This window comes from Vicia villosa, linkage group LG7, assembly GCF_029867415.1.
Source record: "Vicia villosa cultivar HV-30 ecotype Madison, WI linkage group LG7, Vvil1.0, whole genome shotgun sequence".
In the NCBI taxonomy this organism is placed as follows: Eukaryota; Viridiplantae; Streptophyta; class Magnoliopsida; order Fabales; family Fabaceae; genus Vicia; species Vicia villosa.
The window spans coordinates 93,040,455-93,056,232 of record NC_081186.1 but is presented as its reverse complement, the minus strand read 5'-3'; positions in this window follow the sequence as shown (position 1 = coordinate 93,056,232).

Sequence of the window (15,778 nt, the reverse complement as noted above, 5' to 3'; positions counted from 1 at the left end):
TTTATCATCCCCTTACCTGTCCAAAAGAAAGAGCGACACAAAGTTTCCAAGTTTTTTATCACATTTTTTGGCAAAGGTAGATATTGCAACCAGTAATTAGCAGTCTCAAAGATAACACTCTTTATGAGATACATGCTCACTGCATAACTAAGCAGCTGGGAGCTCAAATGCCTCGGGTTTCCTCCTATCTTTTCACATAGTTCCAATGCCTCGGTCAAATTTTTTATAAAAAAAACACTGCTTAGATATTTTAATAAAAATGATACTTTAAAAATATACTTAAAATATAATCGATTATCAATGCGAGACTTTAGATCTTCTCAATACACCACTCATGCTCATCACTCTTTTGAGTTTGATGCGTGGATTTAAACAGTGGATAGTTTAAAGTCTAGTCATTAGACTTTTATACTATATTAGAGTTTGTCATAATTTATCTTTACAAAACCTACTTGTAAGATGAGATGTGTCACTTTATATAAACTCTTTCAAAACTATAACTTCAACCAATATTTTGACTTGAAATCTCCCCCTAAACTCTATTTTACTAAATTTTAAAATAAGAGAAATAAAATTACTCAAAAACAAAAAACTAAAGAGATCAAACTACAACACCAAAATATAATAATTTATGGAGAAAATTTAGATACAATTCGTCATATATGGTTTATACTATTTTCCAATAAAAATATGACAAATGTATAATTTTCTCTTATACATATTCAATTTTCTCATATTTTCACTCCATGTTAAAGGACATTTATCATATTTTCATTAGCAAATAATATTAACCACACCTAAAAAATTATAAGTGATTTTTTTTCAAAATTTATTATGTTTTGAATAATGTACTCTACATAAGAAAAAATCTCTTCTGATAAAGATCACATAATAAAAGAAGGAGTGATTTTGCTACGACTTTTTAGAATACAAATTGCTAAAATTAAATTAAAAAAATAGTGCATATAAAAAAACTAGTTGACATTTTATCAAAAAAAAAAAAAACTAGTTGACATTCTATCAACAAAAAACTAGTTGATTAATAGCAAAGTCAAATAATTTTTAATTTGATGAACATAAAAGTCAATTTCTTTTTATTTGATCCAAAGAGTAAGTGTTTCAAATTTAAAGAAATATTTCAATTTGTATTAAAAAAAGGACGTGGTTAGTTTGGGGCATTTTGGCAACAATTTTCCAAAGGTTTTATTGAGAGTTTTTTTTAATTGGGTTTTTATTTTAAATGGGAGAGTATACCTGAAAAATCTTTTGAATATTCTGATAAAAGTATATCATTAAAAATTTAATAGTTTATTTTGACCAATTGAAATATGTAGGGAATAAGTTGAAAATTTTTAAATTTTTTTTCTACAACATAAAAAAAAAATGGTCATAATACACTCCATCTAAATAAAATATTTTTTATGAGACGAATAGTCACCCAACATATTTTGATTAAGTATATCATATATTTTGTATAAAAGAAATTGTAAATTATATTAGTATTATCAATAATATTTTGGAAGCAGGTATTTAAAAATAGAAAAATATAATAATAAAAAATTAAAATTAAACAAAAAGGAAACCAAAGCATAATGTAAAGAAAAAAAAATCATTTGTATTGTTTATTATGCACAGTGAATTAATTGATGGTGATTCTCATAAATTAAAATTGTTGTTCACCATTATATGGTGATATGGGTAATGTTACCCAACTTATTTTGTTGGGTAATGAAATTTCCCCTTTTTTTTTAGTAATGAGTCCAATATAAAATATTTAAAATAGTTTTGCCTAAATATTTTAAAATGAAAATTTTATCAATTAATAATAAAAAACTCATTCAATCAGTATTCTAAAAATACGGGTTATTATACCATTTTTAATAACTTAAAATCTATTTATAATAAAACGTCACTAGCATTGTTCATGCCTTTGGAATTGAAACGTGCAATGCAAATGTAATAAGAGACTCAATCATCAACCTCTTGTTACTTTATCATATATATGTTATCAAAATTCAAACCTCTCAAAAGTCAAATAATTTTTTAATCACTTTGTTGCACAATGTAATTAATATTTACAATTTCTTTATTCTAAAAGTGTTGAAATAAAAGTTACGCAAAGATAGGAGTAATTAACTTAGTTAGTCTAACCGTCGTCATTTTTTTCTTCTTCTGTATCCCCTAGAGTGGGATGATTTATGATCGATTTTGATTCAAAATCACCCTTCCAAATCGTTTATGTTTCTCTATTCGTTAAATAAGTGATTTTCACATATATATTTAGTGTTTTTTCTTGTGATTTCGTCATTTTAGTGTGTCGTTGTTTGTTTTGATTTTCCGTCTTTGTGCGGTGTATTTTGTTTTTCTGTCTTTGTGCGCAGTGTTCATTTGTTTCAGGTTGAAAGATGAGTTTCGATCTAGTGCAGATCATATCTATGACTTTGGTGCCATTAACGCTACAGATCTAGAGACATGAATATTTCAGAAATTTCAATATAGTCGTAGTTATATTCGTAGGCATATGCAATTTGCCATTTTATGCTATTAACATGGATGCTGTGAGTTTGTTTGCAGATTCATTCTTTTTGTTTTTGGCGATTCTTAATTTGTATTGCAACAATGTACTCAATCGATTGGAATGAATGAATATTTTATTTAGTCAAAAAAAACTTAGTTAGCGTTACGTGAACATTTAACATGCGCAATAAATTAGATTTGCATTGTGCAACGCGTTTTTGAGAAAGGTGGTCGGTACATTTTTTATGTATTAAAAATAAAGAGGGGTTTCAAATTGTAATTTGGAAATGTAGAGAGTGCATTTAGTAAATCTGGCAATTTGCAGGCAGAACTAGTCTGACCCAATGCAAGCACAAGGAGTAAGGAAAAAAACAATTTCTCATTACACGTTTTTTATTATCGGACACACTTTTGAAAATTTTAAAATACTTTTGGATAAATTCGAAAATATATCTCTGAGCGCACTAAATACTCATTTTTATTTAAATTTAATTGGAGATGTATTTTCAAATTCACCAAAGATAAATTCGTAAATGCATATTCGAAGTCACATTTCTTCATAAGTAAATCAGACATCCACCACTTTTCTTAAGAAAATAGTTCGAAGATGTATCTCCAAACTTGGTGCTCAAATATACATCTCTAAATTCTTGCCTGCATGTTTCATTTGCAGAGACAAACTAGATTGTAGTTTTTTCAATCTAACATAATTTTAAATCGATTAACATTGTCGTTATTTGTTTCAAAGATTAATAAATACGAATACAAGCAAAAGTATAATCTATTGAGTATGCATAATCCTAACACCTCAGCTCCTCCTTCGTCTACGGTAATCCAAAGCATTTTGTGCCTCGACAAGAATGGAACGTGTTGGGTAACCGCTTCATCGCCACCTCTCTCAAACAGCCCATACTCGATGCCCTCTTTTGTCATCTGCATAATATTCTAACATATCGACAAGACATCAATGACATGATCATCCATGACCTGCACATTCTCCAAGATCTCCTCATGAGCAAGCCTAGTTGGACGTCCAGGAGCGTTTAGTGTCATGTAAGAGTGTGACACTTTATAAAACCAAGTCATGTAATCCTCCACATAAGACCAATGTTTTGTGGCTTCGTGACTTTGATACTCCTCCTGTACCAAATGATTCTCAATTCGCCTGAATGTTATCAAGTTGTCTGCGGAAAATGCTGAAAGGAGTAGTCTGAAGGGGGCCTCCGCATGCACCCCTCTGGAAAATACTTGCACCTGATATGGTCGAATGGAATAGTGTCCTGGTGAGTAGTGTATGGCATCCAGACGATTTCATCATGCTAAGTTCAGTCAATATACACACGGAATGGTACCTCAATATCATTCCCTCTGTGTGGGATGTGCAACTAAGAACGTGGGCAATCCTCAGTATATTGAGGGTCACGCCAAAGCCTGTGAATGTGGTGGCCAATCATCCCTGAAACCGAATAAGAAAAAAATATTAGTAACAAGTGTGAAAATAAAGATGTTTTTACTTAATAATGGGATTTGGAAATTACCTTAAGCAGGGTGCATGAGCTTGTTATTTGCATTGTCGTCCAACAAGAACCTTCACTCAACTTTGAGTACAGGTACACCAAGCATGCAGCCCCCCAGTTCTATTCGTGAATGGACTCAAAGTCGATGAAATACTTGAGGTAAGCCACATCCACATATGTTTCACTTTTGTCTACAAACATGAACGTGCCAACCAAGAACAGGAAGAAGCACCTCAGTGCACACTCCATATGGTAGCCAACCCAAAGATCATCGGCGTCCAGGTTTTTAGCTATCTCAAAGTTGTCATTATACAACTTCGCCAACCAAGAAAACTTGGCATGTGAACCCCTTGCATTCTTACACTGGGCTTTCTCATGGCCAGTTCTCAAATAAACCATTATCATCTCCATTGCATCAACTCTGGTAATCTTAGAATGATCAAGCAACCTTCCTCTGATGGGAAGTTGTAGGAGGCATACTATATCATCTAATGTAATCACCGTCTCGTTGATGCACAAATGGAAAGATGATGTTTCGTTATGTCATCTCTCAGCAAATACAACTTGCATGCCACGACTGATGGTGTTGTACCCGAAAGCACAAAGACCTGCAAGATCGGAGTTCTTAAGTACACTTTGGAACCACTCATCCTATGGCTTAAAAATATTGTGAATTTTTCTAGCATGGTTCACACATTTCAGACACTCAAGTTCCTGTTGAAAATAAAATATAACAATCTCAGTCATGTTAAATTTAGTTAAAATATAAAAAAATATATCAGTTAAAAAACATACCTCTCCATCCTAGATACACGGAGCCACATGATCTCCAAAGTATATTAATAATGAAGTGTTTGTGAGCTCTTCTAGAAAAGGGTCTGCAAGTGGGAACAACTCATCAAGTGGGACCTGTTGTGCAACTGGGGCCTCCTCAGCAACTAGGACCTCTTCATCATGGTGTGTATGACTATGGATCCCAATCCCTGTGATAGTCGACTCCTAAAGGGTGGCACCTCCCAGTTGCGAGGCATAAGGACGACTGTAGCCTGCTCGTGCTGACGAGCCCTCTCGCGTCGAGCAGGCGCGGTTAGGGTGGGACGACTGAGTCTCAACCTGTCGTTGTTTGCAGCCATTTTCCTTGAAGAAAAGAGACTAGTGCATCAGGAAGGAAAGAGTTCGGGTATGTATCTCGACACACCAGAAATAACACACTTTGGAGATATATCTTTGAAAAAGCTTCGTTTTTGAGCTTCAATGACAGAATTTTTTTTACCACTGCCCAAGCCATCCAAAAGTCATCCAAATTCACCCAAATCTTAGAAACCGATCCAACACATAATCTATTTCAAATACTAATAATATCTAATACATTAAAACTAACCTATTTGAGATAATATATTAATAAAAACTCAAAAGAAGCTAAATGAAAAACTTGCTAAAAATGTGTTGATGAGGGTGTAAAATGGTGAATCCAGTAGTTTGAGAGAGTTGAGAATGACAATATACACATGCAAATGATCTACTGTTGCTTCCAAACTTGACCATGAGTGAGAACTGAAAATGTGTAAAGGGAATGAGAGAAAGTTTTTTTTCTTCTAAAAAGTGAAGAAGAAGGAGATGGAGAGTGTGACGCAAACTTTAAATATGTTCACGTAGTTCGGAGATGCATCTCCAAAATATTTTTTTGAATTTTAAAAAAAGGTTAATTCGGAGATGTATCTCCGAACATACCTTATAATTCCCTTCGCGGATAAATCTCTGAATTTACCTTTATCTAAAATGAGAAATTAGTGCATTTGGAGATATATATCTGAAAATACAGAGGCATTTTAGAAATTTTGCACAGGGCCTGGAAGAAGGTATAAGGGTGCAATGAGAAATTGCCAAAAAAAACATAAAAAGGATGTAGTCTTAACAAAAAACCTAAGTTGTCATTTTCATCATCATCAAATTAATAAGATTCAATACAATATTAAATTTTAGGTTTACTACATCTTTTGATTTCTTAATTTAATTTAAGATTTTACTTGTCTCTTAATTAATAAACGTTCATATTTAATTTTTAAAAAATACTTATTAGTTAAGTTTGACATTTCTATTAAATTTTGTGGAAAAAAAATTAAGTTGTGCATATGGGACAATATAGTTGGCATTATCTTATCTTATATGATTTTTTATTTTGAATTTATTATTATTGTTATTAAAAACCTGAAACGCCATAACCTTAGTTTTATAAGACTCAAATTTCGGACAAAATTGATAACCAAGTGAAATAAAACTACTGAGTAGAATGAAGACAAACACATTTGAAGAAGAATGAAGACACACGATATAGACTATTGAGTTCTATTCATCTCATTTTTTGTTCACATATTTTTCCAAATTTGTAGGGTTATTTATTTTTCGATTAGAATTTACAAAATATTTTCAAGATTTGTAACTCATTTGCATCAGAAGAATTTCGATCTTGCATCTGATTCAATTTTCCATAACATATTTCAGCGTTACATATGGAATCACTTGATTTTCCATTTTCTTTTTCAATTTTTTGTCAAAAGAAAATGGTGAGTTATGCAACACCAATTGAATCTGCACTAGCAAGCTAGACAACACCATCTAAAGTTGCACCTGCAAGTCAGACAACACTACATGAGTTTGCGCACCAAATCATGCAACACCACCCGAGCCGGCACCACCACTTTCTTCAACTCAACCATTCCACAGAAGAAGAAAAAGACTTCAAAAAGAGGCAAAATGGCATTTTGGTCTGGTATATACTACCTTTGTCCGTAATTATAAGACTCTCTTGAGTTTTTTTCTTGTCCTTTTTTATAAGACACTCTTTAACTTTCAAAGTCCATTAATTATTTTTTCTAAACACATCTCTAATTATATCACATGTTTTTCTATAATCAATAATAAATACATACAATTAGTTCTCTCTCTTAAGGATAAATTTGTAAAATTGTACAAATAGTCAATAAATTTAATACTCTAATTAGTTTTCTTAATTAACGTAATTTTGTCTACAAGGTCTTATATTTAAGGACAGAGGTAGTAACAGATTATGGTCTTGTAAAATTTTATAAAACTCTAGTATGGGTATATAACTAGTTATAGAGCAATTCTTGCATAGACACGACCCTAAATCTATATTCTTAGGCACAACCAATAAGGAAGAGTACTTTTTAAATTTATTTTAATTTTAATTTTGTTTTTAATTGGATTTATGGAGTGGTTGAGATTATGAAGGAGAGAGAGAAAAATTAGTATTTATTTTTTTAATTAATTGAAATTCTGTGATTGGTTGTGTGTAAAACAATTTCTTAGGTATGTGTCCACCTAAGAATTTTCCCCAGTTATATTATGGTAAAATATTATAAAATTATGATCTGACTACTTTAATCACAATTCAGTTACTATTTTAGTATGCTCCTTTAACTAACTATAAAGTTTTAATTTAGTCTCTTAACTAAGTTGCTGATTCACTATTTTGACTTTTATCATGTTGTCATGCCACATCATCACTACTTACCTTCTTTCTCAATATTTAACATAAATAATTAATTTAGCTAAAAAATTGTTTTTAAGAAACTAAAGTGTAACTTTTATTACGGGACTAAACTAAAAACTGAAATAAAGCTAAGAGATCTTGTGACTAATTAAATATAAATTTTATACTATTTGTTTCGGTCCAACCAAAGGTCCAACAAGACATTTTCAATCTAATGTATTCTCTCTGAAGAGCGACAAACAGATGGTGTCTTGCTAGAACACCCCACACTTGATCCAAGTTACTGATCCATCAAACACAGTCAGATCTGATTTAAGGGCCTCCGCAATCTACATCTGATCAAGCGGGAACAACTTTAACCTCTAATCCAGGGTCGGCCCAAGGACCAAGCTGCTAAAGCTAGGGCTTTAGGTCTCAAAAGTTTGAGCTTAAAAAACGCCTCAAAATTTTTTTATTTAGATATAAAAATATATAATGACATTTGAATTACATATATTATTGTAGTTGAATTGTTAATATATAGGCCTCTTTTCCTATTGGTATTTAGTTCAACTCTTAACAACGACAAAATTAATATTTTGAAATACATTTTAAAAACGTTACTTTAAAATTTGTTTTAGGCCTCTAAACGGGTTTGGCCGGCCCTACTCTAATCATTCTCACTCTTACACGTTACACCTCTTTTACTTTAATGACTTGGACGTTGGAATGTTAATCTTACAACTTCATTCTTATTCTACCGTACCAGATGCTCATAACACCGCAATGGAAAAACTCCCTTCTATCATATCAACAATCTCTCGTTCCACTACAGGACAATGACACCGTTCGTAGAAATTAATTTTTGATTCTCAAGAATTTTCACAAAAATCCGCCGTATCGTAATTGTTGCACCACCGCAACCGATCCATCTTCCATTCTCATCTTCGTTTAACTATATACCAACAATGGTAGCATCTAAGTTTGCTCGGATAGAGAGTGCAGTTAGTAAATCTCGTAAGGGAGAATAAGGATGATCGTAGTGAGCTTTTAGATTGCAAGCAGAACTGGTCTAACCCAATACAAGATGTGTCTATGTAAGGAAAAAAAATACAAGAACATGGAGTACAAAACACATAAAAGAGGGTGCAGTCTTAGTAAAAAGCCCAAGCTCAAATTTTTTATCTTCATCAATTGATTGAGATTCACTACTATACCAAATTTTATACTATTTAACCTCTCACTGTGATGCATATTTTGAAGAAAAAAAAAATTCTTAATACTCATCTTTTTTGGTTAGTGCAACATGACTGTTGTATATTCATTTACTACCATATCTCGTATAAACAAAAAAGATGAAAAACAGCATTAGAAATCACAGAAAGAAAGAGCAAGGAAACAAAACCTTATACATAGAATATATCATACATTATTATGCCACAAAATAACCATAACAAAACTACTACACATATTATAAATATAATAGAACCTTACACATACTAATTACTATATAATAAATACCTCATCCTCATCCCTTATTCTACAAATTCATTACTCTTCATTTTTCTCACCTCATGACTGTTTCCTCTTCAAATCAACTATGCTGCCGGTGCAATATCGATATCGCCGTCATCGTCGTCTCCTTCATTCTTACTTTGGTTGCAAAAGCTTATGAACTCAGTTGCAGCCAAGTGATTGTCCATGAGAAAGATGGGAAGAGTAGATTCTATGGATCTTATGATCACCATTGCAGCACAAAAATGTTCTAGAGAAGAGATAGAGTGTGTTTTGATTGTAATGTGAACTAAATATGTTGACTCTAGATGAGGTCATATGAGTCTTCAAAACTACCTTATTTATACACTAAAATTATTACTCAAATTTACTACAGTAAAATATTTACTATAAATTTAATGTAGGAAAAAATGTATTTGTATTATATAAATATGAAGATCAAATTGTACAAATTTTAATTTTAATAAATAATTGAGTTGTTGGTGAATGTTTGAGACCTAAAAGTATATTGTGTTTTGTATCGATTTCGACTATATCGCAGATAAATAAAACTTTATAGTAGATTTGTTATAGTTAAACTTCCCGTGTAAATTTACATGACTTTCAAATATATCTAGGTATGTGGTAATAGTTAACGAAAATTCATATAATTACGAGTACCAGAGTTTGAACCTTAGCGATAACGTTTAATCTAGCAATATCGACTTTATGCAAGTTGAGTTAGAATTTGTGAAATATTGTAAATTAAACTTTATAACTTATATTGGAGTAAATATATAACTATTATAACATTTATTGTCATACTATATATGGGACAATTTTATGCATTCAAGATTGTCAGAAAGGTAAACTTGCTTTATTTTGCTTTCTCTACCACAATTAAGACACTTTAGGTTTTGTTTTCTTGTTAAAACTAAAACATTTTTTAAGAGTACAAAGGTTAATGGCTGAGGTGGTGAGGTTTTCTCCATACAATTTGACATGATGGACAAAGATGGCCCATAATTGAGCAAAGCTCATGGCTTCTTGTTGCAAACCACATTCAACATGTGGTGATATGAGTTTGTACACACGTTTGAGCCTTCTAGTCACATGCATGTTATAGATGACATGGATAATGATATATACCAAATATGTTCTCAAAAGGTGAAAGTGTTATAGTGATAAAGAGTTATGATAGGTTTTGTTTTTGGCCAAATGTGGCCTCTTGTGTAGAGGAAAAGGGTTGCAATTGTGTAATGCTTGTCCTTGTTTCAATTGTATTGTGACTTTTCAAAATTCAAATAGGTGTATGAAACTTGGGTGCATATGGTCTATTATTGTGTACTTCATGTTTCACCTTAATAAAATAACTTATCTTTCTAGGTACTATGGAATCCACTGATTTATTCTTTCTAAAAGCATGTATAATTAACTTCTTTTTATACGTTAGAATAACTTGCCTCAAATTTAAAACCCCTCCTTTAGTAGGTACTAGTGATTTTTTTTTTATATAATTTTTTTTAGAAGTATTTTGAAAACACCAAAATAATTTTTTAATTTTAGGATTTATGACTGTGTTTTCTAAACGTTGAATTTTAGAATATGTAGTTTCTTTTGGATTGACTCTTTGAGTTGACTGTATTTAATTTACAAAACAACAACATGGAGAAGTGTTCAAAGTGTTCAAGATCAAAGCTTGTTTAAGTTGTGTATGAAGGTGCAGAGATGACACATTTTGGACACGATGTCCCAACATGTCATTACAACAACTGTGCCTTGTGCAACAGGTCAATTCTTATGTGTTTTGGAAGAGTTTTTTTGTCAAAGATTGGATTAGATTTTATTGCTATTGATTTAGCAATATGATTATGTGATTTGTTTGATAGTTGAACGAAGATCAAATCATTTAAATGGAGATTTAAATTTGAATTAGAATTGTAACAAATCATATCTTGTTGGAGAGATTTATGGAACAAAAAATATCCAACAGATTCTGCATTATTTCTGGACGAAATCAAATCAAATAACCATGAAAAAAACTCATAGTTATAAGGAGCTCAAACCTGCATTGGAAGTCAAGTATTCACCTTGAAGATTTTATAGTGCTAAGTTTACAAGAGTCTTTGTTATTTTATGTATAACATACTATGATTTAGTAACTTAGCATAGTTGGAGGTTTGTCTAAATTGAGTTGTAAATTCAAAATCGCTCATATTGTTTACTGAAGTTTATCACTAGAGTTTAGTGATTGAAAATACTAAGAGATTAATGTTTGAGAGAAAAGAAAGTGAGAGGATGTCTCATATTTAGGGGGAGTCCTAAATAAAAAGTCATTGGATATTGTCAGAAAGAGACATTCAACAAAATATGGTTTGTTGTTGCTTGTAAGACTAATTGTACTAAACTACTAATAAGTGAATTTCCTTTCAGTGTCTTCTTAAAACATGAGTGTTAACTTAAAATATGAGTGATTCGATTTGGATCGATTGAACCGCAACACCATCCTCAAGAGTTTGATGGGAAGGTTTTTGAGGGTAGGATTGAGGTATTTTCCATAGACTTTTCCAACACATCAATATTAGGCCAATATGAGGACCATGTGATACATCCTTCTATGAACCATTTTTTACAATTGTTTTTCATTCTTGTTTTATATTTTCTCTAGTTTATTTTATTTCTTTCCCAATTTCGTTACGGACCTCCTTTAAAATGTATAATTAACGAAAATAAGATCATTAATTTGACTACTCCACACAAATAATGATTCATAGATATCAATACACACTTTATTACATGCATTTTCTATAAGATGACTCATCATAGAAAAGCACATCCATTTTTCCTCTAGTGCTGAATTTTTAACACAAGGAATAAGAGATTCATGAATTACATTAAAATATTCTTTTTTTCCCGTATAGCATTGTGTGTGATTATTTACGCGCCTTTAACTCTTTGATAAGTTATTGGCAAATAAATGTATGATTCTCCTCTCCTTTACCAAATAAAGCAAAATAACACGATAATCGTAGTTACCGTCTCCATCAACATTAACAATCTGCTTAATATACTTATGCATAAAAACCGACATCATTGCATTTTTGGTAAGGTAGTGCAGGAGATGGTTTGCTAATATGAGCTCCTTTAAAAAAAATTTTTAAAATATTTTGAAGTTGAAGAATCTGGAAAAATTCCGTGAACATGTTCAAAATAGGAAGGAGACCGCATCCTTGAATTGTCACTTAATGTTGGTTTGACCTTCTTATATGCACTTTTTATTTTTATCAACTGAGTAGATAATTTCAAATTTGTGGTTTCTGAAGTAATCTTCTGCATAAGCAATCTTTTCCAATGTCGCGCTAGCTTTCAGCATTATTTATGATGGGATACCTACAAAGTAGTGCGTATGAAGTAGGAAACACATTTGCAACCGAATTCATCAATGTAGTATCGTGATCAGGGACAATGACATTCAACATGTTTTCTTTGTTCTTCAACATTTCCCAACACATTTCTAAAGTCCAAGTAATGTTGTCCTCTTTTTTGCTTTCCAAAAATGAAAACCCAGTGGAATAAGTCTTTTCGGTAGAGGTAACATCAACAATTTCTAATAAAGGAAACATGTACTTATTTGTCTTATACATTGAATCAATAATTAGTAAAATAGAAAACATGTTGCACACCTTTATAGAATCAGGATGAGTCCAAAATATATCTTGAAAGATTTCTCCATTCTCGAACACTTAGTACCTATACATAATGGTTATCATCTAGAATTTTAAACAATTGTTGCATTTCAGTTCTATCTCTTCTTCGCGCTTTGTTTTTTCAGACACAAACATTGCATACTTGCTTTGTTTTTACATTTTTAAGTTGCATGTATATTTTTAGACTGTGCCATGTCCAGTGTCATGTCAGAAAGTAAAGTTATGGCACACATAAACCAGATGACGAACCATATGTTACGACACTGGGATCAAATCAGTAACAATAATATGAACAATTAAACAGAAAAGATAGATTGCTAAAAGTAAAATAACATCATATATTGTTTAGCCAATTCGGTGCAACATCACCTACATCTGGGGTCTACCAAGTCAGGAAGCAAATCCACTATAATAGTATTATTTTGAAACCCTAAACAACACATGGTAGCAAGTTTCTCACCTAATCACTACCAATGCAATTTCTACCTAGGCCACTCCTAGATATGAGAATCCCGTTTCACTTCCTATAAGTCACAAACCAGTGACAAACCCTTAATAATAACAAAAAATAGAAGACATTCTTCAAAGACAAAATCAGTTTTACTTAAAAGCTTTTGGCTGATGAACAATAGAAAACTTGACACACAATCCACTCTTGCTTAAAAGCTCGTGAGTGATCGACAATGAACAACAAAAATTAGTTCTACTATGATTATCAAAGAGATAATCGAGTGGATCACAATGAACAAAGAACACACTGAAAACCCTAAACCCTTATCTCATACACAAGGCTTCTCTACTTATGTTTTTAGGTCTGGAAGGTTCTTTTAAATAGACTCTTGCAATATGGGCTTGGACTCTTCACGCAAATCCAATCTTCCAGTTGTAAATCTTCTACATAATCTTCTCCCCAAAAATAGAAACAAATCTTTAAGATTTCCTAAAAAATCTCCACGATTCTTTTTATGAAATCAAACCAAATATGCAATATTCCTAAAAACTCCTTCTTTAGCTGGGATTGTATGAGTCCTAAATCTATGTCAAATCTTCATAAAAAAAACAAATCTTCCAAGATTTAAAAAGTTGAACTGTCATGATGTTCTGGTATAACATGTTACGACATTTGTTTGAACATCTGTCTTCTGAGATGTCTTACCAGCATGTTAAGACATCAGTCACAACATCTTGTTGTGAGTCATGTTTTAGCAAAATTATTGTTAATCATAAAACCAAGGAACTTACATAAAGGATTTCCTTCTCTTCAGGCATAAGGCAATATGCAATAGGATGAATGACTAACTCGTGACTCATGTCATGAATCATGATTACGTTTACCACAAATCACATTAAATCTTCATTTATTATTTGTCAAAAGATATCCATGCAACATAAAAGGACACCCACATTTCCTCGAACCAGCGTCATTTCGTTTCAACTTCCGGATAGGAGTTGTGTACTTGTCACTTCTTTCGCATCTCAGTATCACAAATGTGAGTCTTCTATCTGAACCATTATTTGGCCTTCTAATTTAAATGCCAAACCCCAATTTGGTTGCCTCAGTGTGGATTCATTGGAGCATATGATCACGAACATCAAGCTCTTGTCCATTTGTAAATTGGTTGTCAACATCTACCTTGACATTAATATATTTGTCATCCATAGACACAATAGATTTGGGGAAAACATTAAGAGAAACAATTGGTCTTTGATCGTGAGAAAGATAAACCTGCAAGGTGTTTAAATTACCCACAAATGCACTTCCTAAATTGGCATAGACATGCAACCGTGACATTTTTCCAAATTTTCGCTTCATTAATCTAGAACTATAATTTTTTCAAATTTCCGCTTCACAAATCTGAAAATATAATTTTTCGTTTCATAAATTCGGAAGTATACTTTCGTATTTGTCATTGAATTATTAAATAAATAAATAAATAAAATTGATGGAGTGTGTATGAAAATACATTTTTGAATTAAATTTAAAAAAAATACAATGTGTGTGCGCAAGTGTTTCAACACTTAGGCCGTGTGTTTAAGTGTAAAATAAATGAATTCGAAAATGTATTTTTGAAATTTTAAATTACATCACTTATGGTGGAAGTTTGGGTTCCCTTTTAATAATGAGGTTTGCTATGTTTACAACAAAATCATACACCATTTGTTACACCGTATGAAATATATGTGCATGTGTTTGGTTTGTGTCAGAACAAAAAAATAATAATAATTAAATATTGTAAAAATGCAAAACCGTAGAATACTACGATGTAGGTGTCATTGCAAGTGTACAAATAGCATATCTGTTTAATAATATATCATGACTCGTTATGATGAAACTAACATTTGGAGCTTTGAAAAATTGTGGTGGAAAGGCATAACATTTGGAGCTTTGAAAAATTGTGGTGGAAAGGCATCAAAATGCGATGTAGCGGTCTGCTACCGTGCTACCAAACACACAATTAATGGGCAATTTCATAGTATCAATCAAATTGCAAGAGCTGTCTAGAAAAAGAAAATGAATAAAGAAGAAAAATTAAAAGTATGTCATGATTGTAATATCACGTTAAAATGAATGGTTGAATTCAAAACAATAAAGTGGAGAAAAATTTTGATTTTGTAATTAATGAAAATGAAGTTAAGTTGAAAAAAAATTATGAAGTAACTTGACAACAAAAATTATGAAGTTAACTTGACAAAAAAGAATAATAAGAAGTTAATGACAAAGAAAATATTGAAGAAGTTAACTTGACAAAAAAATACCAAGTTAATTACAAAAAAATAATCATAACTTATTAGGGCTAACTTCTAACTAATTTTCATATTTAATACCCCTACTCATATTAATCATATAGACCTTAGAATGTTTAAGTTAGGTGCAAATGAGAATGAATTTAATTTTACAAATGTCAATGAAAAAACAATGCACACCATAGAAAATAAGAGCAACTTTTTTTACTACTCAATGTATGAACAATCATTTTTAACCCTTAAATCTACATGCGTTTTGTAAAATGTAAATGCCTTCATAGTATTGCAAATGCAAGAGTCAATGA